General features: G+C 40.8%; 2 long non-coding RNA genes across 4 annotated transcripts in view; both read left to right on the forward strand.

The window, feature by feature from the left end:
• The window catches only part of LOC123598283, a 67,184-nt gene extending 47,108 nt beyond the window's left edge, over positions 1–20,076 (forward strand). For both annotated transcript variants that reach the window (XR_006712503.1, XR_006712504.1), the window contains one exon: positions 19,969–20,076. This is a non-coding gene — a long non-coding RNA (uncharacterized LOC123598283). The remainder of the gene's footprint in view (positions 1–19,968) is intronic.
• Positions 20,077–20,519: 443 nt separating this feature from the next.
• On the forward strand, positions 20,520–25,309 carry LOC123598282. 2 transcript variants are annotated; one of them, XR_006712501.1, is made up of 2 exons: positions 20,520–20,628; positions 20,906–25,309. It is a non-coding gene; the product is annotated as an uncharacterized LOC123598282 (long non-coding RNA). The 2 variants fall into 2 exon arrangements; XR_006712502.1 differs by lacking the exon at positions 20,520–20,628 and adding an exon at positions 20,637–20,765.
• Positions 25,310–27,961: the final 2,652 nt, after the last annotated feature.

The raw sequence follows: 27,961 nt of genomic DNA on the forward strand, positions 1-27,961 counted from the left end.
CTTTCATACCTGTCCAGTTTATGTCATTACCAAGCTCAAAAATACCTCTGTTATTTTTATTATATTTTTCCTTCTTAATTCTTCCTTTTCAGTTTCTAAACAGATGGGTTACTTTGTTCCTACAACAATTTTATTTTCTATAATAATTATCTCTTGATTATTCCAGGCTGACTTTCATCCTCCACATTCTTTGAAAGCTGCCTACTTTTTCAGTTTTGTAGATACCCACAGATAGTGATTAATGTCACAAAAACCAAGATCTATACACTTTCCTTCTAGTTTATCTACTTCCTGTGGCTCTTCTTTGGTAGTTCTTGATGAATTTGGTTTTGGGGATGCTCCTTCTCAAAGGCAGAGGAACATTTGCTTATTGTTGTATCCAGCTTGGACATCACAACAAAGCACCTGATAAATATTTGGAATGGTTGAATAAATGGAAGCAAAGCTTACATTTGCACTGTCTTTGGTATTCATTTATTTGTTAACTCTTCTCACATTTTATTGGGTTCTTACTATGTGCCAAATATTCTTCTGTGTAGTAGGGATCCAGAATGGCTATGGTTCTTGTTTTCATGGAGTGTATATTCTAATGGGGGTGGGGTAGAAAATAGACAATTTCTAAAAATAGTGATTTCAGACAGTTATAAGTGTTATGGAGGAATAAAGTAGGAGGTTTTTATAGAGAGTGACAAAAGGAGATAGGATCGGTGGACTATTTAGGTATGTGGTCAGAGAAGTTAATCTGGAGTGATTCCATTTAACCCAAGATCTATTATGACCAGAAGAAACCAGCCATGGCAGATTCAGAGGAAGAAGCTTCTAGGTAGAGTACATTATTTGTGCAAACATTTGAAGTGAGATAAAGCTCAGTATGTTCAAGGATTAGAAAAAGAGCCAGCATGCCTGGATTGCAATGAGTGAGAGAGAGATAAGCTCATTCAAGTCAGGGGCCAAATCATACAGGGCATTGAAGGCAGCATAAGAAGTTTGGATATTTCTCTAAGAATGGTAGAGAACCACTGGAAAATTTTAGACAAGGGAGAAACATGAACTGATTAATATTTTAAAAGTTTTTTTAATGTTTATTTTTTTGAGAGAGAGACAGAGACAGAGTGCAAGCAGAGGAGGAGCAGAGAGAGAGGGAGACACAGAATCCAAAGCAGGCTCCAGGCTCCAAGCTGTGAGCACGGAACCTGATGCGGGGCTCAAACTCATAAACCGCGAGATCATGACCTGCACCAAAGTCGGACACTTAACCGACTGAGCCACCCAGACCCAATCTGATTAATATTTTAAAAGATTTCCTTGGTAGCCAGAGAGAACAATTAGGAGGCTATTGCATAAGGTCGGGTGAGGGAAATAAATTGTGTCTTGGGCTAGGGTAGAGGGAGGGGTAATGAAGATAAATGGATGCATTTGAGATATTCTATGGAGTTAGATTATTGGACTTGATATAAGGGGTGATGAGGGAAAGAGGTTAAGGATGATTGTAGATTTTGACTTACAGACTGGGTTCATGATAAAGACATTACTGAAACAGGGAAGTCTGGAAGAGGAGCAGGTTTGGGGGAGAAAATTAGGAGTTTTGCTTAGACACATTAAGTTTGAGATCTCTCCTCGGCATTGATGTGGAAATGTCACCTAGACGTTTGAATATCTGGCTAGAGTTTAAGGGAGATACTTGTACGGGGATCTCTCATGGAAGTCATCAATATATGGGTGGTATTTGAAGCCATAGGACTGGATGAGATCCCAACGGGGTAAGGGAAGACAGAAAAGAGAGGCCTTGCCCCAGTGTTGGACATGTGAGGGTTCAGAGGGAAGCAAAGGATGATGAATGGCAACTGAGACCAAGAAGGAGACACCTGTGTTTAGTAGGAAAACAAAGATACCATAATGTCATAACTGAGAAAAGAAGAGAATTTTACACTGAGGTGGTGGTTGGGAAGTTGAGTTGAATAAGATCAGAAAAATGACCATTATATTTGGTAATGTAAAGTTCACTGGTGACTTGAAAAAAAGCAGTTACTGTGCCATCATGGGAACAGAAGTCTCATTAGAATGGGATGAAGAGAGATTGGGGGGTAAGGAAGTAAAGATGGTGACTATTAATAGCTTTCTGGATGTTTTTCTTTGAAATGGTTGTAACAGGTGAACAGACACATGGAATCAACAGGAAATTTTTGTTATTCAGTATAGAAGATTTGCAGTGTTCCTGGTAAAATTTGTATGCTTTTTGGAGCAAGAGATAAATTGGTGGTAAGAGAAAAGTAGTTGTGATGATTCCTGATCTATTTATTTTTCTTCTAGATATTTCTTACACCTTGTAAATAGTTACCTATTTTACAAAGATAACTATGACACATGTTTCTTCTCTTTTTACAAATCCTTAGGACTTTTTCTGCTTCTCATGACAAGCCACAAGACTTTTTTTTTTTTTTTTAATTTTTTTTTTTCAACGTTTATTTATTTTTGGGACAGAGAGAGACAGAGCATGAACGGGGGAGGGGCAGAGAGAGAGGGAGACACAGAATCGGAAACAGGCTCCAGGCTCTGAGCCATCAGTCCAGAGCCCGATGCGGGGCTCGAACTCACGGACCGCGAGATCGTGACCTGGCTGAAGTCGGACGCTTAACCGACTGCGCCACCCAGGCGCCCCGCCACAAGACTTTTCAAGGAAATATTTTCCTGCACTGTTGGCTCATTTCTTCATAGTCAGCTCTGGGGCCATGGAGCTTTGGGCAGAAAGATGTGATTCTGTGTCCTGTTGGGACTGAGCTTACATTCGAGGCTGGAAGAATATTTTGACAGTTGGTTCCTGTCCATAAAATCCTGTTGGGCTAGTAGTTGCTGTGCTCTGCAACTCTGGGTTTCAAAAGGGGAGACGGTTTTGTGATTTTTTTTTTAAATATAGGGATGTGCAAAGAATGAAATGCAATATTGCAATTTTCACAGCATCATGGCTTGAGTAAGAGGAAAGTCTGTTTTTAAAAGAGGAACCTATTTTTAAGAGGACTTAGAGTTGGTGAGCTTTTCATATGTTTGGAATAAGAGAAATATACTTCTGGACTGGTGGGTAGTACTGTGGTTTATCCTGAACAAGCCAAGGTGAACAGGGACTAATCTATTCTCTGAAGAGCTGGGTTTTGTGCAGCAAATTGGAATTACCTAAGTTCCTCTATACAGTCTGTGCAACATGAAAAGTCAGTATAGAAAACCCTTATTGACTTGATGATATGGCTGTGTGATGAAAGCAGTAATCATGTTTAGACCAGCTATGAAACAAAATGCAATCCTCATGCTCGCTCACTGCCCGTGATAGGATTATATTCTGATTGACTGAAAATGTGGTCAGCAGGAGGATCATTTGGCAGCAGAAGAGGCCGATTTTTCTGATGATCCAGAAATCAGATTTTGATTCTGATGATTAGATATTTGGCTTATAGTCTTCGCACTTCTAAAGAATGCCGCCAAGGTCAGTCTGCCTTATATACTTTGGAGAATGAATGAATAATGGTTTATTATAACAACAAATAAGTCAACTTAAGCCTTATGACTCACTGCTATTATCCTTCACCAAGCAAATTCAGCCCTCCTGTCTGGATGGGTAGTGTGAGATTTACAGATGCTAGAGAGCTGCCATTTGGTTTTATTATTTGAGGAAAGAGTATAGACATTTATTTTGAGGGGAATTTAACTTGATAATATGACAAATACTGAAATACTCATGGAACAGTCTTTTAAAATCAATTTCTGATAGGATTCTTTAAATTTAAATTGAGAAGTTTTTATTGTAGAGGTAATATGTTTAAATTGAAGAAAATCAAGCAGAATAGAAAAGTATAAAATAAAAGTCTCATGCAAACTCTAAGCTCAGCCACACTTCCCAGAGAGAACCGCTGTGAGTAGTTTCTTGTGCAGGGTGCTAACTATATGTTCAGCGCGGTGCTAAATTATTTACATAGCTATTTCATATAGGCCTCACAACAACCCTTAAAGCGCATAGTGTTATTCCCATTTTAAATATACGGACCATGCGGCAGTGTGGTTGAGTAGTTCCTTTAAGGTCATTGAGTTCATTAGTAGGAGACCTGGTTGCAAAGTAGGCAGTCTATTTTCGGATGTCATGCCTTTAATAAAGGGTGGCATTACGTATCCCGCTCTGAAATGAACTGCCTCTGACCATTCAGCCAGTATTTCTTCGTCATCCTTCCACAGAGGTAGACGTAGATACACCCTGTTTTTTCTCATATTTGCATGAAAGTCTATGGTATAGATGTACTATCATGCATTTATCAAATTCTCTATTGAAGGTTGTTTTTAGTTTTTTGCTATTACAAATATCCTACAGATAATTTTACACATATATCAACTATTTTTGTAGGATAAATCCCTACAGGTGAAATTCATTGGTCAAAGAGTATAACATTTCCAACTTGGATTAATATTGCCATAGTGCCCCCTCCCCAAAATTGGTACTAATTTATAATCTTGCCAATGATGTATAAGATTCAAGATTAAGTATTAGAAAACTATGAAAATCATTGGTAGTCTGTAAAATATGGTATCTCTTTTTTGTTTTAATTTGCATTTATTAATTATGAGTGATATGTTTTTTAATGTAATGTTTTTTAATGAAATTTATTGTCAAATTGGTTTCCATACAACACCCAGTGCTCATCCCAAAAGGTGCCCTCCACAATACCCATCACCCATCCTCCCCTCCCTCCCACGCCCCATCAACCCTCAATTTGTTCTGTTTTTAAGAGTCTCTCATGCTTTGGCTGTCTTCCACTCTAACCTCTTTTTTTTTTTTCCTTCCCGTCCCCCATGGGTTTCTGTTAACTTTCTCAGGATCCACAGTTATGAGTGATATTGAATATCTTTTCATATATTTACTGACCATTTATATTTCTTTTAATATAAGTGGCTGGTTTATGTGTTTTCCCAATTTTTCTGTTAGATTATTTTGTTTTTCATATAATTAGTCTCTTGTATGTTTTGTAATTTTTTTCTAAGTTTACAGTTTTTATTTTGACTTTTGTCACAAAGAACTTTTTAGGATTTATGCATTCAAATTTAGCAATTTTTTTATGGCTTTTCCCATTCTTTTTTTTTTTTTTTTAATTTTTTTTTTCAACGTTTATTTATTTTTGGGACAGAGAGAGACAGAGCATGAACGGGGGAGGGGCAGAGAGAGAGGGAGACACAGAATCAGAAACAGGCTCCAGGCTCTGAGCCATCAGCCCAGAGCCTGACGCGGGGCTCGAACTCACGGACCGCGAGATCGTGACCTGGCTGAAGTCGGACGCTTAACCGACTGCGCCACCCAGGCACCCCAGCTTTTCCCATTCTTGAGTAATAATAAAGATTATTCATCTAGGTGTTATATTAGTATTTTTGTGCTTTCTTATTTATATATTTGAATTTTTGTTCCATTTGCAATTTATTATTTTAAAATTCTATTTATTTATTTATTTATTTATTTATTTATTTATAATTTACATCCAAGTAAGTTAACATATAGTCCAACGATGATTTCAGGAGTAGATTCCTTACTACTCCTTACCCATTTAGTCCACCCCCCTCCCACAATCCCTCGAGCAACCCTCTGTTTGCTCTCTATATTAAAGAGTTTCCTTCCTTTCCCTTATGTTCATCTGTTTTGTTTCTTAAATTCCTCATAGGAGTAAAGTCATATGATATTTATCTTTCTCTGATGGTCTAATTTTGCATAGCATAATACTTGCTAGTTCTATCCACATAGTTGCAAGTGGCAAGATTTCATTCTTTTTGTTCGCTGGGTAATACCACATTACATATATGTGTGTGTGTGTGTGTGTGTGTGTGTGTGTGTGTGTGTATGTGTATATATATGTATATATGTGTGTATATATACACACACACCACACCTTCTTTATCCATTCATCTGTTGATGATCATTTGGGCTCTTTCCATACTTTGGCTATTGTCAATAGCACTGCTATAAACATTGGGGTGCATGTGCCCCTTCGAGATAGCACATCTGTATCCTTTGGATAAATACCTAGTAGTGCAATTGCTGAGTCGTGGGGTAGTTCTATTTTTAGTTTTTTGAGGAACCTCCATAGTGTTCTCCAGAGTGGCTGCACCAGTTTGCATTCCTACCAGTAGTGCAAAAGAGATGCTCTTTCTCTGCATCCTCGCTAACACCTGTTGTTGCCTGAGTTGTTCATGTTAGCCATTCTGACAAGTGTGAGGTGGTATCTCATTGTGTTTTGTATTTCCCTGTTGATGAGTGATGTTGAGCATTTTTTCATGTGTCTGTTAGTCATCTGCATATCTTCTTTGGAGAAGTGTCTATTCATGTCTTTTGCCCATGTCTTCACTGGATTATTTGTTTTTTGGGTGTTGCGTTTGATCAGTTCTTTATAGATTTTGGATACTAACCCTTTGTCTGATATGTCATTTGCAAATATCTTTCCCCATTCCGTTGGTTGCCTTTTAGTTTTGCTGATTGTTTCCTTCATTGTGCAGAAGCTTTTTATTTTGATAAGGTCCCAATAGTTCATTTTTGCTTTTGTTTCCCTTGCCTCTGGAGAGGAGTTGAATAAGAAGTTGCTGCGGCCGAGGCCAAAGAGGTTTTTGCTTGCTTTTCCCTCTAGGGTTTTGATGACTTCCTGACTCATGTTTAGGTGTTTCATCCATTTTGAGTTTATTTTTATGTATGGTTGGTGTAAGAAAGTAGTCCAGGTTCATTTTTCTGCATGTTGCTGTCTAGTTTTCCCAACACCACTTGCTGAAGAGACTGTCTTTATTCCTTTGGGTATTCTTTCCTGCTTTGTCAAAGATTAGTTGACCATTAAATTTTTTTAATGTTTGTTTATTTTTGAGAGAGAAAGAGAGAGTGAGTGGGGGAGGGGCAGAGGGAGAGGGGGACAGAGGATCCAAAGTGGGCTCTGTGACATCAGTGAGCCTGATGTAAGGCTCGAACTCACAGAACCATGAGATCATCACCTGAGCCGAATCCAGACAGTCAGCTGACTGAGCCACCTAGAGGCCCCTGCAATTTATTTTTGTATAAGCAGCAATTTAATTTTGCAAATGGCTAGTCAACTGGCTGAATATTATTAAATAATTCCACAATTTTTATTAAATTTATTCAATAAATATACTATATTACATTATTACTTACCTTATAATATACCGAATATCTACATTTGTTAGGTCTGATTATACTAGTGTCAATGGCAAACTTTCTAATTAGCATAGCTTTCTAATGTATTTTCATATTTGTTAAAGCTATAACTCCTCATTTTCCTCTGACTGTTCTTACAATGTTTATTTTTGCACATGAACTTCTGTCACTTTGTCAACTTGAAAAAAATATTTCTAGGTTAATTTAAGGAGTACTGATTAGTTTATAATACCCTTTTCCTATCCAAGAATAATATATACTTTCTATTTATTCAAATATTCTTTTAAGTTTCTGAGGACTCTTTTAAGTTGCTTCAAATAGGTCCTGTTTATTTCATATCATGTGAATTCTAATTCTCAATGACAGTCATGAAATGGATCTTGTGGCAATGATCCATTTTGTTTCCCTTCTCTCCCCTGTGTTCTCCACTTGGTTGCCTCTCTGGTGTTCCACTTTCCCCACACTTCTGGCTCCCTGTTTTTTGGTCTTCCCACCTGCTCTTTCTATTGCTTGTTTAGCTCAGGAGGATATATGCAACGGACAGAAATAGACTTTGATAGTTTGTTTTTCTTTGACCATTGACTACTTATGAAAGAATGAAAATGTTCCTTTCTGTATTTCCTTTCCTTACTCCTTCCTTACTCCTTTCCTTGCTCCTTCAAATATGTTGAAAGAATAAGAAATCATTTTAACCAGTATGAAGGGAAATTTGGGGTATGGTATTTTGCAAAGTATGGTCCAGGAAAATCCAGAAAAAAAATTACCAGAGATACTTAATAAAATATAGATCCCTGAGCCCATCCTCACACCTGCAGAATCAGAATTTTCAGATGCAATGCCTAGAAATCTGCATCTTCAATAAATACCTCAAGTCAGTGCTTCTTTGTCTGTACTGTGCATGTAAATCACATGGACCTTGTGTTACAATGCAGATTCTGAGTCAGCAGGGTTGGGGGAGAGCTGTGATTCTGCATTTCTAACCAGCTCTCCACTGGCAGTGATGCAGCTGTTCTGGCAACACCTTGAGTAGCAAGGCTATAGATACTTTTTTGCTCCCTAAATGTGAGAACCACTGAACTACCTGGAGTGGGGTGCTAAAGATAGAAAGAAGGCTTTCTCTGTGAAAAAAAGCCTTAAGAATGTTCATTCCCCTGTGTTGAATGTGGAACCATGCCCCTGCTCCTCTTTTTTTCTGCTTCATCAACTTTAACCTATTCAACTTAAACCTATTCATTGTGGTTTAATTCACCCTGATTCCTGAGCAAGTTTTGACAAGGGCAAGGGCTGTAGGAATAGCCTCTTCCAAGCCCTTCCTGGGACCCAGCCATGACTCCTGGTGTGATGGACTTCGCCAAAGCTCTTTTATTGATGTGTAATCTGAGGCTTGCAAAATACAAAAGACTTCTTCATAGGATATCTGTGAATATCTATGGTGGAAGTTCTGGTGCCCATGTCCTTTTCTTCTGGACAGACTGAGCTGGTATGGTAAGTACAGTGTGGTTAGAGAGCTCCTGCCATTGGGATTTGACTAAAGTATTGTATAGATGACTTCTAATAAGCAGAATTACTGAATGAAGACTAAGTTTCCCTTTTCACCTTCACTTCTGACCACAAGAATGAGAACCTGAATGACCCATGAAACTCTCTGCTATGGCCTCTTCCAGCCTACAACGTCCTTCATTCTCCCACAGGCCTTGCCAGCACTGTTTTCCTACTGGCACCCCACATTTGATATGGCTTAGTAAGTCTATAGTTGTGGAATATAAGTTTCTGTTCTTATACAGCACATTGGTTTGTTTGTAGGCCACATCCGCCATTTGCTCTCCATAAACTGTATGCTAACGTTGGTAAGTAAACAAGCCAGTCATGCTCTCTTTAGAATAAAAAAAATCCATACTGGGTATCAGTAGGGCTGCTGAATATGACTATGTGTTGTGAAACTCCAGAGGATGTGATTCACATTTGCAAATGGCCCTCCTGAGGTTCTGCAACGTGGTGGCCCTAATACTAACACACTTGCAAAAATCATGAAATTGGGAGGCTAGTCTGTGTAGTAGGGGGATATTGGTTAGAGGAAACAACATGGGGAAGAAAAGAAACATATTGAGGCTACTCAAGTTTTTGTGCAAAAGAAAGTGTGTTTTCCCTTACAAATGACCAAAAATTTGAAAATAAGTGATAAGATTGCATTAGGACTCTTAGACAGAATAACAGAAACTTAAATCAAGCCAATGAAATAAAAGGGGAGTTTACTGGCCTATGTAATCCAAGAAAGGATTGATCAGTGAAATGTGGAGAGAAGAGTGATACAGTTAGAACCAGGAACTACTGTAACTAGAGATTCAAATGCTTTTATAATTTTTTTTTTTTTTTTTTTTTTGTCTCTGAATGTCAGCTTCATTCTCTCTGCAGGCTGCCTTCCTCTGTGTGGTAGAAAACATGGCCCACTGATAGCTCCCAAGTTTTACATTTTAAGTCTTTCATTCCTAGACACTGATTCTCTGTCTTGGGTCCAATGTGCAGAATCCCAAGGGAAGGCTCTGGTTGGCCTGGCTTGGGCCAACTGGCTGTGGCCAGGTAGGCAAGGTCTTGGAGAAAAATGGCAGTTCTTCTATAGGAATCACACAGTTAAAATGGAGTTAAGTTTGGAAAAATTCCCGGAAGGAAAGTCTCCTAGGCAGGCCACATAGTAAATGTCCACTATGAAGCTCATTCGTCCTTCTAGATACACTGTAATCTCAGGGGATTGCTACAGACCATGAAATCCCATCCGTATTCAGCAAAAATGCAGCTCTCTTCTGGCCTGTGGTTTCACTAAATGCTTTACCCTAATGTTGTTAGAAGGGGCAGCTGTATCACAGCAATAGTTGCTTATTTATTCACTGTAGTGACAGTTACATTTCATGGAGCAGCTGCTGAAGCCAAAAATGTTCAGCAAGGGCAAAATGTGATAAAAGCTCAATGCAATTTGCTTGTGCATTATTAAGTTTTAATTTTTGGTTCAGGAATAAATTTTGTTTTCTGTAGCTATTTTCAACTTGTTGCTACAGTTGAAAAAGAAATGAATTACTCCCACTCTACCAATTAAACTGGCTGGAAAACCCTCTTGGACTTAAGACCTGAATTAACTTTGAGTAGAAACACAGGCAAAGTAGAGTTTATTTTGGGGTGGAAGTAGGGTCCCACTTGTGCTAGGGAATGAATTTACAGTGGAGTTCACTTTTCTGCATCACTGTTTCTTTACCTGTAAAGTGAGAATAGAATTAACACCTTGCTGTGTGGATCAAATGAATTAATGAATGGACGGCACTTTGAATGTATAGCACTAAATGTTAGCTAGTGTTGCTATATTGTTAATGCCATATTTTGTGTTAAATGAGCAACTTTTTAGTCAATAATTTTATTTACAAATTTAAAAAGTAGAGTTTATTATAAAGCTACATTAGACGATGTCATGGGCAAAAGGTTAAGTATAGGGATTAAGTATAGGAAAACCCCAAATAGACAGGAGTCAGGAATGGATATAATCTCTCTTTCCCCGAGGCTATGTGGTTTCTTACCCCTCATTCTCTAGGTTGCTTTTCCATTCTCTTCTCAGATCAGCTTCTTCTCTATTCTTGCTTGCTGCTCTCATGGCCCATGCTAGAACCTACTCATGTTTTTGGTTTTGCCCTCAGACCTACATAGTTTTTAGTTCCAGAGCCCATCACAATTTGGTACATTCTCAGTGTCAGTTAGAGTCTTGTTAGAGAACAGCTGACCAGCCCTTGGCTTTGGATAAAATGTTCCATTCTGGGATATCCCATGAGCTATGATCAAAGTGCAGAGGTGTTGAATAAAACCACCTGGGCCTGTCCCCTCAGCGAGGGCTAAGGTCCAGGCAATTGCCAGAGAGAGGACTGTGGGCAAGAAAGATGTCTGAGGCCATGTATACTACAAACGGTTATGAGTGAAATGAAGGTCCTTCCTGTTATAAATCCTAAGGATGGGAATGTTTAGTGCTCCGGGGTTACCATGCTGGTGGGGGTGCCAAACATGGTGTTCTAGAGGTTGATACCAAGCCACTCTCTAGACGTAAACATGTCAGCAGGGTTACATCAAAAGATTATCATTCAGGAGAACAGCTCTTTAACATGTGTGAGCCTCAGTTTCATCTCTAAGAGTGTCTACCTCACAGGGTATTCGGATTAGGTGAGGACAAGCATCGTATATCTGAACAAGACACTTGGCACCCAGTAGGTGCTCAGTAAATTTTATCGCCTTCTCTTTTCTTTTCCTCCTGCTTATGCATTGCCCACTGTGGAAATACATCCATCTAAAACAGGCAATTGAAATGATTTTCCTATTTTGTTGTACTTGAAAATAAATTTAATTATTTGTAAGGAATTGATTTAAATAATGTCTATCCAAACACCTTACTAGATTTTTCCTGTTTCTGATAGTAAAAGGAAAATCAGAACCACTTAATACTTTTTATTGATTTCTTGAGATAAATGCTGGTGTGACTTTGCAAGTGTCGTTTGTGTATTGAATTTGTAATAACAGACTACTTCAGGATTCTCTCCTAGTATGCAGCTGTCTCTGTAAGATGGTGGTGTTGTCTCTCAGACGCAGCCACCTGGAGAGGCCAGCATTTCCTAGGCTGCTTCCTGATCTCCTTCAGTATTCAGATAAGAGCACCTGGCTCTTTTACCTTCTTAGCCCCCCGATGACACGCTGTCTTCTGGGTGAAACGTTCTTACTCATCTCAAGACTCATGTGTGCAACTCTGTTCTTAATCCTCTCTTCTCTTTCCTCTGTGCCCTTTCTTCTTCTGCAGTTTTCACCTCTCCCTTAGGCCACAAAGCACTGACATTTGCCCTCATCTTAGGAAAGTCCTTGCAAACCTGCTGCCTTTTCCAGCTACCCCTATTACTCTTCCTCTGCCGAATTTCCACAAAGCATGGTATGGGTTGATTTTCCCTGCTTTCTCATGCCTCTGTCACTCTCAAACTGATTGACCATGATGTTTCAGCCTGTCCACTCTACAGTTCTGCTCTCCAAAGCCATTATGGTCATCTAACGTTAAATCATATAACCTCCTAACGTCTGATATTGGTTACCATCTCTTTCTTGCTGAGATTTGCTACTTCCTTGGATTCTATGATGCAAGGCTTCGCTGCTTATTTCCCTGCCTCTATGTGGACCTCCTATCCTCCTTGCCACCTCATACTCTATTGGTTCCTTTTGTAGGACTTGACATCATTTATTAACTTACTTGTGTAGTGTGTGTCTGCACTAGACCATAAGCTGCAGGAAGGCAAGGCCATGTGCATCTTGTTCACCACTGCAACCCACTGATACTACCTTTCTCCTTGTCTCTGAGAATGCGTTTGTCTCCTCTCCCTCACCCTCTCATCTAACGAGGCACGGAGGCCAATTCTACCTCCAAGTTATCTCTCAACTTGATCTGTACATTCCCATTTGCGCTGCGCAGCTTGGAGCTCTCATGATGGCTCAGCAGAGTTGGCTGGGGGATGAGTTGACAAATTGGTATCCCTGCTTCCAGCCTATCCCCACGCCACTCTGTCCCTTGCACCGCTATCAAACTGACCTTCCTAAAACACAGCTTGGGTCACCTCACACCCTGCTGTGGACTTCAAATTCATCATAATAGGTTACTGAACCAAGTCTGTATTCCTTTCCCTTCATATGCTGCTCTCAGTTTACCTTTGATGCTTCTCTCCTGCTGCTCCCTATCCTGCTGACTTGTGTGCGTATGAGAAACTGGGCTGCCATAAGCCTGCAAGGGAGGGGCGATGGGTCTACCCTGTATTTCTCCACACTGGTGTCCATGCCACTCTAGAGGCCCAGGTTGCACCTACTTAATTGGGAAGGTGAGACAAACTTAAAAAATAGTATCTGTAGGACAGACTAGAGAAACACAATAGCTAAACACACGCAGTATACTCAATATACTGTTTTATTCAACTTGGAATGAATATATGTGACTCTGGTGGCAGGATTAAAATAAATGTCTCAAGATTGAAATAGACAGTAAAGAACAGTGGTTGAGCACATGGACTCTGAAACTAAACTGACCGGATTTGAGAAGCAGTTCTACCATTTACTAGCCATGTAACTCTGAGCAAGCCACTTAAACCCTCTGTGACTCAGTTTTCCTCATCCGTTAAATGGGGATGATGGAGTTGTGAGAATTACATAAGCGAATACATACAAGATGTTTAAAAGAGGGTCTGGCACGTAGTAAGCCCTATATAACTTTTAGGTATTAGTGGTATTGAATCAACAAATATTCATCAAATATATACAATGGGCAAGGCATTATATAACCTTATCGGATAAGGTATGAGGAAGAAAAGGGGGAAGGAGAAGGTGAAAGTGGGAAAAAATGTCTAGGATAATTCTCATTTTTCTGGCTTGCACAGACACTCAGTGAAATGGATACTGTTCACTAGGGAAACACAGAAAGAATAGCGGGGAGTAGAACCCTATGTGCTCGAGCTTTATTTATAATTTCCATTGGTTTATTCTTAGGCCTTTTCAACTAGCCATTACTTCTCAAATTGGGGAACACACAAATGTATATATTATTTTGAAATAACTTTAAGGACCAAGAAGCGCATATCTTTAGGTAGGTTCGAAAAAGATTTCAAAAATAGGAAGAAGTAAAGGTTTAAGGCCCATATTCCCATTCTAAACAGTCCCCAAGAGAAACCATTGGTGAAATGAGAAAATGCACCAGATGAGGATAGGATAATGGTGGGCTCGCTCTACTTCCTAGAAGTGAGGTATGACGTCAGCACCTGCTTTCCCCATTTCTCCCCATTTCCCCATTTCTCCATGGGCCCAGCCAGGGTCATGATCTAGGTCTGAGCTGCCTAGTCTCTGTTTTTCTAAGTTAAAGCAGCCAGTGTTTAGAGATAACTGATAGAACAGTAGTGACAGATACGGGAAGTTTGTATTGTTATGAATAATGATTAACTATCACTTCCTCAGCACTCATGCGCAAGATATCGTATTAAGTATGCTAAGTAAGTGAATATCAGTGCAAGATGGGGCTTACCCCCTCACTGTACAAATGAGCGAAGTGGAGTCACGGAGATTTCATAGAATGCATAAGATCTCACAGCCTGTTATTGTTACTAACAAGCTGGCAGTCTAACAAGGCTGACGAGGAACCAACTGGACACTATGACGTCATTCCGATTCCTCAATCTTTTTTCAGATATTGATAAAATCAAGTGATTTCTACACCTTGTGTCTTCTCACAATTTAACTAACTCTGTACCTGACAATCTTTAAAAAGACAAAGTATAATTTTCAGAGACAGTAGTGTGTCCTTTTGAACCCAACACACTCAGGTTTTTGAAAAACATGAACATTGCATTGAGCTGAATTATTTCTTTTTTTCCCCCTATCTTGATCCTCATGTATATCTCTTTTTAATACCCCATTTAAAATAATGTAGATAGAAAAATGGTGATGGCATCTTGTCTGTGTGTGTGTGTGTGTATTTGTGTGTAGTGAAGAAAGAAATCTACCTAAAATTTCCACCCTCACGGTGATTTGTGAACCCACACCTTTTCTTCCCACTGAGGTTAAAGAAAGAATAATCACACAAGTCTGGGGGGTTATTCTCCCGCTGGCTAAAATGGCCTGGTAAATACCCTGAACAATCTCTCCCCTCTGTTATCTCTGAATCCTCTCACATGCTCCGTGTTCTGCTTCTGGAAAACCCAGATGCTCTGGGCTCTGGCTTCGTCTCTGCCTAACATCTGATTTGAAACACTGCACTGAAGCCATCTGCTGTATTTGGGGAATAAAGGCGTGGGGGTGAGCAATGCTTTTACAAATGTGTCCAAATAGGGCAATCGAGAGAAGGATAATAAGACGGGGTTGCCTGTTTAGTGCCGAGCCCTCCGATCGGCTACCCGGCGACTTCTCAGGGTATTTGCGTTCTCTGCCTCACGCCAAGCTTGCCTCGGCTTGTGCATCTTACTGTTCCTTGGCAGTACGATATCTGGAATATCCTCTGACTAAACTGAACATTTTTAATGGCGAAATGAGAATTCTGAAGTTCAGAAACAGACTGTGATGGATTGAAAAGTTGCTATTCTTGAAGGATGCGCTTGAGTTCCTCAGCATCCTTTGTGACATGCATATCTGGAACAGCTATGATTCTTGTTTCCTTCCCTCACCGTGGACCCATTTCCAACCGAGCTGGATGTGTGCCCTTTCCAGCTCTGCGTGGGGATTTTGGTGGGCTGTTTGCAGGTTTTATTGAACATCTGTAAATCCTCAGCTTGGGTATGCTTCCAGCTACTACTTTAATCTGTTCCTGGGATGCAGCGCTCTAGGTTTTTAGCAGAGGGGGCTGGGGAGACATCTGTTCGCTGCTGCAAGTGGAAAATCGAATGGTGAACTCAAGTTTCCCATGTGCAAGGGAGCATGATGAGGAGCCCCTGTGGGACCTCAGTTACCTTCCTTAGCACACTACGCTCTCTTTTTCCAGAGAAGTGAAGTCTCTGAGAATCATGTTTTTCAAATTATCGTACATGAAGCATACAGGGCTGCATGGGGCAGGGAAATCATACATAATTTTTTTTTTCAAACATTCTTTCTGCAAGAGGAGTCTGAGAGTAGGGAGGCGTCTGTGGGGCTCACAGAGACACCTCATGGAGACAGGGTGAGTGAGCGGGGAGAGGATGGGAAGGCGGCTGGCATCACCTGGGGCGGAGGAGGGTGCTGAAGGATCGGGTGGGTGGGCACAACGGGAAACCACGCCAACCAACATCTGTGCTGTGTCTCTGTGCCAGCTCTTGGTGCTTGACTCCTCGTGGAGGCTGGATCTGTGCGCAGCCAAAACCTGTTGCATTGCTGGCTTGTGTGTGAATTTTCCAAGGCTTTGGCTCACGTACTCTGCAGCCTGTCCACAAAGCACGCTGGTTCCACCCACAAGAAAAGCGACTCCCTCAGAACCCGCTGCTGTCCCAGCGTTTCTCCTGGAAGCCGTGTTTGTCTCTGGATGGTGTCGGGTGTGTTGATTTCCACCCGACTTTTCAGCATGTTTCTGTCAGTCTCTCAGGAGTGAGTGTTTGCTGAGATTTTTTTTTTTTTTAATCATTCTACAGACATGTGAAATACTCCCACAGTTTTTCACACAATCTGGGAAGTTCAAATATTCTTCTCTAATCTTTGAAGACACTGATAGTCAATTTAGAGCTTGAAAATCCCAAAATCTCAAGTCAAGAAAAAAGTTTTTCTTCTAAAAACAACAACAACAAACCATTAATCAAACCCGCTGGACATTTAGGCCTCCCCACTTCCCTCCACCCCTTAAGAAAGGACACTGCAAGAGTAAACTGAAGCTACTTTGTGCTGACCCTGGCGTTTTCTTGCTATCATCTGAATACTTAAAAAATGCGTATGTTAATGGGTTTGCATTGATAACCTCCTCTCCTGGCAGGAGTGCCCAAGGAACTGTCCTTTTTTTTTTTTTTTTTTAATTATTATATAAGTGGGAAAACTTCATTCGTTTCTTTCAAACCCAGAAAGAAGACCCCCAGACTGACAGTTTCAACTTAATATATGAAAATAATAACACTAATGAATGTCATTTACTGACCACTCTTCTGGGCCAGACCCTTTATGAATGCTGCCTTCAATCCCACAACATCCCTTCAAATCATTATTGTCATCCCCATTTTTGAAAAATAGAAAAATCAAGGCTCCAGTTTACGTGAATTGATTAAGTTCACGTAGCTGCTGAGTGATGGGGTTGGAATTTGAACTTGGCTCTCTCTGAATCCCAGTCTCATGATCTTTACTGATGTCTTTCTCCAGCATGAATTGCATTCTCTGAGAGGACTAAGAATGTCAAGCAAATTATACTTGAGAGACATTGGTAATTAGGGCAGCAGAGGTACTAATCACAGCATTTGCTTATTAATTACAGAGCAGTGGCCCACTAAACGCAGGAACCGTTACATGCATTATCTTACTGAGTTCTCCCAACTATAGAGCCTGTCTTCCTCGACCTTTAAGTTGCCCTAACACAGTGATACACCTTGGAGTCCTTAGTAAGTGCCAAGACACGGCACAGTCATCTACTGCCATTGCCCAAGACCCGGGTTCCAGGATACTCCTCCTTCATGCCTGCCCTGCTTCTGTTTGGTTCTAGCCCCCCCCCCCCCCAGTCTATTCTTTGGATATTCTCCAAAGAATATCCCTTTTCACTTTCAACCCTGCTTTTGTCTTTTTGATATATTAGCTGCTATTGTTTGTCTCTGCTGGACCCCCAACACCAAAGACTTTGGTTGCCACTCACTCTGGTATTATTTGACTGATCTGGTAGGACAGCCCACCCAGAATCAAATTAAATTGGAAGGTCAGGTCAGCTGGGAAGCTGTCAGGGAGGAAGCCCTACCCAGACTCAGCTTAAATTGGGAGGTCAGCTGGGTCATTTCCTAGGGTGTCAGTAATTCAGAGCACTAGAATATTCCTGGGCTCTAAACTATCCGTGGAAATATGAAAAGATAGAGAGAAATGATATTTCTGGAACTCCTCTCAGGGTTAGGAAACCACAGAGAAGCTGCTTTGGAGGGGCGGTGATGAGACACTGAAGGTAAATTCTTGAGTAGTTTAGAAAGAGCCCAACTGCTAAGAAAAAAGGGGAGATAGAATTTGATAGACAGCAGTTGTTCTTTCTCATCTCAGCCCTCAACATCTTCCATAGATAGTGTCAAACAGCTATTTTTTTTAAAAAATAATACCCGATTAAGGACCACCAAATTGTTAGCTTGCCAGGCATCCAGTACATCTCGGTCTAATGCTAACTCCAACAGTTCCAGAATCTAGGTGTTAGAATTAGGTTCCTTGGCTAGTACTCAAGTACCAGTTCCTCCTCCTGTGAAGCATATTTAGACTAGTTATAGACATCACCATCATCATCGTCATCATCACGTTTTCAGATGAGGAATTCTGAAAGTATCTTACCTATAAAATACTCAAGGTTTTTCATCCAGGAAAAAGTGATGGCTTCTAAAACTACACCTTGAAAGGGAAACTAACACTATTCCAAAAATCTAACAGTGGTCATAGGAGACTAGAACTGGTCTTCCATATTTCCTGTGAAATGAACTGCCTCTGTATCTCTTCCTAGTATGTTTGGAATGCTTCTTTCTATCTTTTGTTTCCCGTTGTTTTAAAGTAGGCTCCATGCCCAATGTGGAGCCCAGCGTGAGGCTTGAACACATGACCCTAAGATCCAGACCTGAGCTGAGATCAAGAGTTGGACACTTAACCGACTAAGCCACCGAGGCACCCCTTGGAATGCTTATTTCTTAAAAGCATCCTAACTTATGCTGAGAGAAAGTGAGTTATATTACTGCTTGTTCTAGAATATGTTCTCAATGAATAATAATAAGCACATATGTATCTATAGTAATGACACTTAAAGGACATTTTTATATTCTTTCTCAATTGCTTCCATCTGACCAAGAGTAACGTTGGGTTCCCTTGGTTGAGGAGCATTTCCATTAAAGTGTCTGAAGGGTTCTTTTGTTTAGGGCTAAATGACTGAGGGGGAAGGAACTCAAGATGACCTAAGAAGTAAACGCTACACATTACATCAAGAGTGAACTCAAATTTAAATATATTTTTAAAATTCAAACCATATACAGGCATCCCTGTGGTATGAGAGTTCTGATGCATTCTGGGAGCTCTAGACTGGAGGTGGTTTGGGGTCGGTGATGCCCTTCTTCAGCCACTTTTTAATCTCTCCTCCGTGTCTGTGTCTCATTCACAACAGACTCCATGGCTGCCGGGGCTGGAGGCAGTGTCCTGGGGACGTCCTCTAGGAGTGCTGGTCCTGGCTGTTAGCTGAGTTCTGCCCACTGGATTGTTAAGAGAGAAGTCCGGGGTCCACGTGGACTGCAGGGCTGGTTGCAAAGTCATGGACCCACTGAGGCAATGTAACACATAGCTCATCTTTCTTTACCCGGAGAGTAAAGCGTGTTTCTCTCTTTGTTCTACCTGTTGAAAATTAACAAAGAATAATAATCTAGGGAAGACCCTTGAAAATAAAAAGAAAGAAAAAGAAAAAGAAAAAGAAGAACTAGGAAGGAAAGAAGAAAAAAAGTGAGGCGGAGCCTAAGAAAGCAGACCCAGACCTTTGACCCTTGCTTCAGCCACCCGTGCTCTGTCATTATCTCGTTTCCTGTACTGAAGTTCTTCTGAATCAGATTTTGATTGAAAAAGGAGTCTACGACAAAGATGAAAAAAATTAAAAACCATTTATCTTGTTCAGTCCCTTCATTACACACATGAGTAAAACGTGCTCTAAGCAGGCTTTAATAGCTAGGAATATCAGAAATACCATGTATTGTCTTCTCTGTTTGGGGCTTAGTAAAATATATTGTGCATTATAATGATGACCTGTTATGACTAGCTACATGGAAGTTAGATATCATCTGTATTCACACAGTCTTTCCAGAAAATATTACTCCCATCCTGTGGCAGGAGTGCTCCATTCCCTTGTGCGGGTGAGAAAAATTCCTTGGGAATAATAATATCTTCTCCCTTAGAAGTGCTTCCTGTATTGCAAAGTTGCTGCCATATGGTTCCTGTAAAGGTTCTGCCAAAATCCCTGTGGTTCTCGCAAGAGCCTCTACCTCCTCTGTTCTTTTAATCTCCTGCGGTGGCGGCAGACATGGGAGAGACAGACAAGCTGCAAAGGGAAGTCGATGAAATGAAATTAAAGCCCTACAACTGTGTTTGTGTCAATGTAGATGGGGGTCCCCCCTCCTCGGTTTGCTCGCAGAGGTGGGTGTGAGAACCTATAGGAGTGTCTGGAAGAGATCCTGCGGAAGTCATTTTGCCCAGAGCTGGAGGAGAAGCAAAAGGCAAGTATCAAGTCTCTGGAAGGCCCTGGTGGGGAGATAGCGGAGGGGGGTGGGGGCTGGGGGTGGCATTTCAAGGGGGACAAGCTTCGTGGAATTTTTACTTTCTAGAGGGAAGAGAACGGTGGCTGGAGGCTGGTCTGCATTTGTAAAACAACATAGCAAGACTACCATTCCTGACTCTGTTCTTTTTTTTTTTTTTTTTTTTTTTTTTTTTTTTTTTTTTTTTTCAACGTTTATTTATTTTTGGGACAGAGAGAGACACAGCATGAACGGGGGAGGGGCAGAGAGAGAGAGAGACACAGAATCGGAAGCAGGCTCCAGGCTCTGAGCCATCAGCCCAGAGCCCGACGCGGGGCTCGAACTCACGGACCGCGAGATCGTGACCTGGCTGAAGTCGGACGCTTAACCGACTGCGCCACCCAGGCGCCCCTCCTGACTCTGTTCTGGCAGACGGGGGAGAAACAGGCTTGGTGCCCATGTGGGGACTGTTTTTTTTTTTTTTTTTTTTCTCCTTTCATGATGGCTTTGAGTCCCTTCTGTTTCTTGGTGAGCTGTGTTTTGGTTGCTAAGTTGGGTGTGGATTTGTTTTGTATACCTGCACGTGCATAGTTTTTTTTTTTTTATCTTTAATAATAACTTATGTGGACCATCTGTTTCTATTTTGCTATCGCTGTTCAAAGTAGGTAAGATGAAAACAGAATTTTGGTATCTGCAACTCATTCCGAAAATTGTACTGAAGAAATAAAATTCCTAGCCTGGGCTTGCTGAGACTGACAAGCCCATTGGGGTTTATGTTTCTGACCTAATACCACTTCCTTCCCAGCTGTCGAGATGTGGACCCATCAGAAGGTTTGCCACACGTGTTGGGGAGCAGAGAGGTGAGACAAAGGTCGCCTGGGATAGCACACATACCGGTCTTCATGCTAGCCAGAGGTCCGTGCGTGTAAGTTCTGTGGGTGATCTTCCTCCGCCTTGGCAAGTGATTGCCACTGCGCGCTTCTCCACGGATCCTTCTCCTGCGCCGGCTTGGGGATGCTGTACCTCTGATGTCGCTGGTGGGCCCGGGGCTTCCGCCGGGTTTGACTGAGACAGTGAACAGCTCTCACTCCCCCCCCTTCTCTCTCCCCTATTTGAATTGTCTGTGTGTGCTTGAAGATGAGGTAATTAAATACATCCTTGAAGGATACAGAAAGCAATAACACTCCTCTCCTTGCCTGATTCTGGGGGAGCACAATTCCTTAAACTACCAGGTTGGCTTGTCAAATGAGTTATTGTTTTTCAAAATATAGCCTGAACGGCATCCGTTATAATTAAGGCTTCTGGCTTTCGGTTTAAAGTGATATTTGCCAGTAAAAGCCTGCCAAAAAATAAATAAATAAAAGCGGGCTTACCGTTAAATATTGATTTAAGCTTGGAAACTGGCTCCAAATTTTGTTATACCAGTCTTGATCTCTGTGGCCTCTGGGCATCTGTTTCAATTTGGTCAAATTGAAATGGGGAGGGACAGTGCCAGGCTAACAGCAAGGTGATCCAATATAGTACGATGAGTTGTATTTGATGAAAAAGAGCCAGGCAGAGTCATCTACAGATCCTGGGGACAGGTGAACTGGGCTCAGCTACAATAAGAGCTGATGGGCATCTTAATTCATCTTATGGGCTGACCTGAGCCGATGATGGGTTTTCTGTAATGTAAAAAATGTTGAGTAATCTTTTGGGGGCAGTATGGGATTTTTGTTTTGTGTTGTTTCTGCCTTTCTGCATATCCTGCTAGAGGCAGGCTTCTCCTCCAGCTGGCCACTTTCCTCAGGATCCTTTCATGTCACTGGCAGGGATATTAAACAGCCCAGATAGAAAACTTTTTCCTGTGAACTGAATTTCTCGCTCCCTAACTGGAGGTTTTCTCCTATCCAGGAGAAAAGGTGAGGTCCTCAGGAGAATTTTCTCCCCCAGAATGTATTTACTTGAGGCTTGTTATTATCCACCTCTGTCTCTGACAAGAGAAGGCAAACAGGAAGAGGAGGGTTAAAAGTTCCTGAAAAAAGGGCTCTTGATGAGACTGAGCTCCACGGGTGCAGAGGGCCTGAGATCCATTCATTTCGACAACCTCAGTTATTCCGGTGCCTCTCATCATCTGTAAAGTTAACAAGGGCTGATAAGACATGATGAGGCAGGGTACTGGTTTGTATTTCCAGCCTCATAAATATTTCACAATACCATTTTCTTACAATCAGATACATTAGTTTGCCAAGTGTGGATGCTGCTGGATGCTCGCTTGGTGCTGGTGTTTCACAAAAGCCCTGCTTTTAAACCGGCACATTTAGGGCCTTGAGGTGCACATCACTTGCCACTGTACCTTGCTTTCAAATGCATGTTCTAATTCGGGTGAGAGAGTTGCTGTCTGACCTCTAGAAACTGCTGCTGTCTACCTTGAAAAATATATTGTTATGCTCTACAGGCAAAAAAGCATCCCTCTTAGCCACATTCTCATATTCTTTTTCGTTTTCCAGCCCTGCTATGCCCTTGTGTTTCTTTGTACTTCACACTGTGGACAGTAGAATCAGGAGCCAGAGGGTGAATTTAATTTGGAACAGACCCCCCTGTCTTGATAGAACTGCCTTTACTCAGGCTCAAACACAGCAACCTGCAATTTCCTGAGGCCGTAACTCAGCCGGGGCTCTCACAGGCTCTAAAAATGAAGTCCAGACTCAGCACCTCTCAGAGCTCACCCAGCTCCTACCAACAACACAGAGTGGTGTGGACGCCCGAGTCAGTCGAGTAGCAATGGTTTTCTCCCTGATGTAATCAAACGGAGTGCACGGATATCACTTGATTAACAGCTGCGGTATTAATTTCCCTTTTTGGTTGCTTGACTCACAGCAAGAATCATGTCAAGGCAGCAGAGAAGCAATTAAATTGATTTTAATCTTTGTCAGAGAAGATAACATGCCTCTTTCTCTTCTCATTTAAATAATTAAAGTTTCAGTAGGTATTATTTCTGGCTTTAAAGAAATTGGTATCTTAATGTAATAGAATCATTGTAATTATATACTTAATGGTTCTTAATAAGTTAATCATGGTTTTTCATTTAAAATGTATTTTTTACTTATTAAATTTTTTTGTTATAGTATCTTTGCTTTTAAGGAGAAGGGGGGAAACACAAAGAAATAGATATAAAACAGTTCTGTCATTTCTCATTATTAATCCTTTCAACAGCTATCTCCTCCTCCTTTTGTGGTGCGTTGGACTTAAGTTTGAAGTAATATTTTTACATTTCAGTGCATTTACAAGAAGCCCACTTCTTTTAATGACAACATATTTAATTTTAATGATGATGGAGTTTTTGGCTTCTATGAAAATTTCCTTAAAGAACATCATGTGTATTTCAATTGCGTGGAGCGCCTTTAAACTTCACATTTCATTAAGGTCTTAGAGAAATATTGAAAAAATATTGCAAATGGTTTCATTCCTCTTTGGTACTCGGTCAGACACTCTACAGTTATTTTACTCCTCACCCCAATATTGTGAAATGCCTTGTAAACATTTCAGAGCAAAGACAACAGGGGTAGAATGCACAGATTGAGTGGCCCTCCTCATTAGAGGTACATTTTCGCTGTAATGCATGTGTAGCCCCCAGGATATTGAGCATCACATAATTTAACTGTCGTCAACCCCCATCGCTACCACTGGGATGAATGACTTCTGAAAGAGGGGAAGTGTTATCCCAGAGAGAGACTAGTTCGCAGTTCAGATCCCGATCAAGAAATGAACATTTCACCAAAAGGCTTCAAAATGCCTCCTCCTCTTTCAGGATGGTGAACATGGATCAAGAGGAGAGAGACCACAGACCCTGGACCAGAACCATCAAGGTTTGGGAGAGGCAGCATCCTGGAGCTGTCCCCTTTACCCAGAGTTTTGGAGGGATGCAGTCTTCTGTAGAAATTAATTGATAAAGACTGACTTGTTCGCTTGGTATTTTGAAAGAGAGCTTCTGCAAGCTTATATATGCTATAAATCACCAAATGTTGATGCCTGTTGGTGGACAGATTGGAAAAGACACCTCTTCCTCCTGGCACGGCTAGCACGGGACAGGCTGGATTTCAGCCCCTACTCCTACCACTCCCCCACACCCACCAAGTGGGTGCTTCTTTGCAGTGTGCAATCTGCACAACTGTACATGGCTTGAAAACATGCATAAGCTAAAGCTAATAACTCCTGAAACAAATTCTGAAGCAAGGAGTGAATATATTAATGCCAGTGGCAAAGAAGGTGAGCAGTATAGGCAGACGGAAGCATCACAGAGACTGCAAAAAGAATGTTGTAGACCAGCTCGTAGTAGACACTTCTTGGCCATGCTGGTTAAGAATTATCACCAGTTTCTTAGGACTTGGAAACTTGGAAATACACTGAATGTCCTTTCTAGTTTGTTATAGCGTATGTATGTGTGGTTCCCGTTATAGAGTATATCTTCGATCATTCCTATTTAATCTTGAAGCTGTTAATCCCCATATGACTGTTACATTGAAGATTCTGAAGCCCAGAATATTCAAAACCAGCATTCCTTACTGGGAAAGGATGTTTATACAAACACTGAGGCATGGAAGGGAGTTAGGGGGAAAAGGGAAAGCAAATGTCATTCCAGGCAGAGGAAATGAGTTAGGTAAGGGTGTGGAGGTGCATTAAGAGAATGGAGTCTTTTAGGAAGTGTTTTTGCACCTGATTAAATCTGGGTGTCCCTGGAGATACTGAGTTGATTATAGCACATTCCCTGCCCCGGAGGAGCTAGAAGTATTTTGACATCTACCCTATTTGATCTTCACACAAATTCCATAAATTAAGTAGCAAAGATCTTATCAAGTGAAAATCACTGGGGAGGAAATTGGAGCCTAAAAAAGTACACAACACTTAAGGTTACACAGCTAATTCTAGGTAAGCTGGGACTGAAACCCAGCCCCCCAGTGGCCAGCCTGCATCTTCCAACTAGATCAGAAGAGGAGGGTAGCTTTTTCCTCCCTCCTTAGGATAGGGCAGCAAACTTTTTCTACAAAGCATTGTTATGATTGTGATTACGATTTATCAGTCAGTAGATATGGAGGAAGAGAGTATAATCAGGTCCATTCACTTCTCTTGGCTACTAGTGAAAATATAAAAATTTTTTCAGGGTGAGTTAGCAGGAGTGAAATGCAATGAAAAACGTATTTGTGAAGAGAATAAAGTTGATTGAAGGAGTGCTGAGTATTCATATCTTTAAGTTTATTTACAAATAAAGAGTTAAAAAATAACTGTACACTTATCCTGGTGAGCACTGAGTAATGTAGAGAATTGTTGAATCACTACATTGTACACCCGAAACTAATATAACACTGTATGTTACCTATACTGGAATTAAAATTAAGAACTTAATAAAAAAATGAATTCGTCCTGCCAATGGATTTCCTGTAAACAAACAAACATTCTCCTCTAAGAACACTGATCACAAGGCATGTTTCTAATGGGACACTACCCATGTTCAGGGATCTGTCTTATTTACTCTTTTGCCACTAGTCCCTAGCATAATGTCTGGGCTAGAGGATTCATTCATTCATTCAACAAATATTTATTGAGCACCTTCTAAGTGGTGGGCATTATTCTGGGAACTTAGGATACAGCAGTGAACAAAATGGATAACCTAAAAGATACACCCATAGAGCTTATATTCTGGTGGAATAATTTAGTATTTATACAAGTAAATAAACAACCAAGATGTGTTATGAGGAAAATCAAACAGGGATTGTGATAATGACTAGACGTGATTCAGATGGGTGGCAGGGGGGTCCTCTTTGAGGAAATAATATTTGAACTGATATGTGAATGTGAAGATTCAAATGTAGGAAAAAGCTTGGAGTGTATCAAAGATGGAAGGAAGGCAGTGCGGCTCGAGGCTGAATGCACAAGAAGAGAGAAGGGATGTGAGGATGAATGGGAGGGGTTTAGAGGTGGTCGTGTCAAAGAGTGGGGTGAGAGGTGACGTCAAAAGCTGATCCATGCTGCTGGAGTGTTGAAAACACCATGCTAGAGAATTTCTTTAAAATTTCATCAAAATTAAAAATGTTTGTGCTCCAAAGGACACCATCAAGAAAGTGAAGAGATAGGCCAATGGGAAAAAATATTGGCAAATCAGATATCCGAAAAGGGACTTATGTCCAGAATATATAAAGAACTCTCATAACTTAATAATAAAAAGACAAATAATCCAATTAAAAATAGGCAAAGAATCTGAATAGGCATTTCTCCAAGGAAAAGATACAAATGACTAATAAGCAAATGAAAAGATGGTTGGCATCATTAATTGTCTGAGAAATGTAAGTCAGAATCATGAAATAGCCCTTCATACCTATTAGGATGGCTATAATAAAAAAGATGATAACAAGTGTTGGCAAAAATATGGAGAAATCAGAATCTTCATAAACTGGGAATGTAAATGGGAACATTAAGTGGTACAGCCACTTTAGGAAACAGTCTGGCAGTTCCTCTAATGATGAAACATGGAGTTACCACATATCCTAACAATTTTATTCCTAGGTATGTGTTCAAAAGAAATGAAAGCCTCTGGACACATGAAAACGTGTACAGCCAAATGTTTATAGTGGCATTATTCATAGTAGCCAATAGGTAGAAACAATTCAAATGTCCAGTTTGTCCAACTGAAAAATGAGTAAACAATATCTGGTATATTGGATGGGGTTTTGGGGTTATGGTGGGGTTCGGAGCCAATGGCCAAGAAAGAATTCTTGAAGACGTCTTGAAGACTATAAAGCATGGGGACACGACCTGTGGGCAAAAGAGCTGTACTGGGGTTGTGAAGAGTGACTCATATGCTATGGGGCTGGGGGAGGTAAAATCAAGAGGAGGTTTCTTAAAGGGATTTTCCATATGCTAAAGACTGGATTACTGGAGGCCTAGGTGTTGTCAAGCTAAAGTTGTTTTTCCCTCTGGCAAAGCATTAACGTTAAGACAGTAAGGAGTTCCTGGAAAAACGTTCTACTCTTCCTGCCTCAAGTATTTGTCACTGGGCTGCAGGGTATAAGGAAAGTCAATTTTATCTGCCATTTCCTTCTTTTCTTTGTTCCCCACATCACTCTGGAAGGAAGGGTGATGTTGGGGCTCCAGGAAACTGAGTCTATAGGTTTCTGGAGATTAGGCTATTGATAAGATTGCCTTTTTCTTTGTAATTGTACTAAGATAGTTGTAAACTGATGGAGATTCTTAACAGTTTAACCATCTGCTTTCTGTCCTTTCCTTTGTTCTTGGGCAGCCTGGAGAGCCTGAGGAATATCACACATATCCCACTTGGGGAAGGAGTTGTGCTGGCTTGCGCTTTGCCCTCAGCTTGCCTTATGGTCCCTCATCATATTCCTACAATGGAATTTTATTTCGCCATAAAAAAGAATGAAGCACTGATACGTGCCACAACATGGATGAACCTTGAAATTATGCTAAGTGAGAGAAGACAGTCACAAAAGACCACATAGTATATGGTCCCATTCATATGAAATTTCCAGAATGGAGAAATCTGTAGAGACAGAAAACGTATCAGTTGCTTAGAGGATGAGATCATGGGAAGATAGAGGAGTGATAGCTAAAGGGTATAGGGTTTCTTTCTGAGGTGATGAAAATGTTCTAAAACTGACTGTGGAGATGGTTGCACTTAATCTGTGAAGATACTAAAAACCATCAAATTATGTACACTTGAAATGGGTGAATTGTATGGTTTATGAATTACATCTCAATAAAGCTGTTAAAAACCACTAAAAAAAAAACAACCCAAACACACCCCAAAGCCTGAAGGTAGGCCTCACACTCACTAAGATTTTCAGGCTTTTCAGATAAAATTTACTAGTCT

The sequence above is a fragment of the Leopardus geoffroyi genome, chromosome C1, assembly GCF_018350155.1.
Source record: "Leopardus geoffroyi isolate Oge1 chromosome C1, O.geoffroyi_Oge1_pat1.0, whole genome shotgun sequence".
NCBI lineage: Eukaryota > Metazoa > Chordata > Mammalia > Carnivora > Felidae > Leopardus > Leopardus geoffroyi.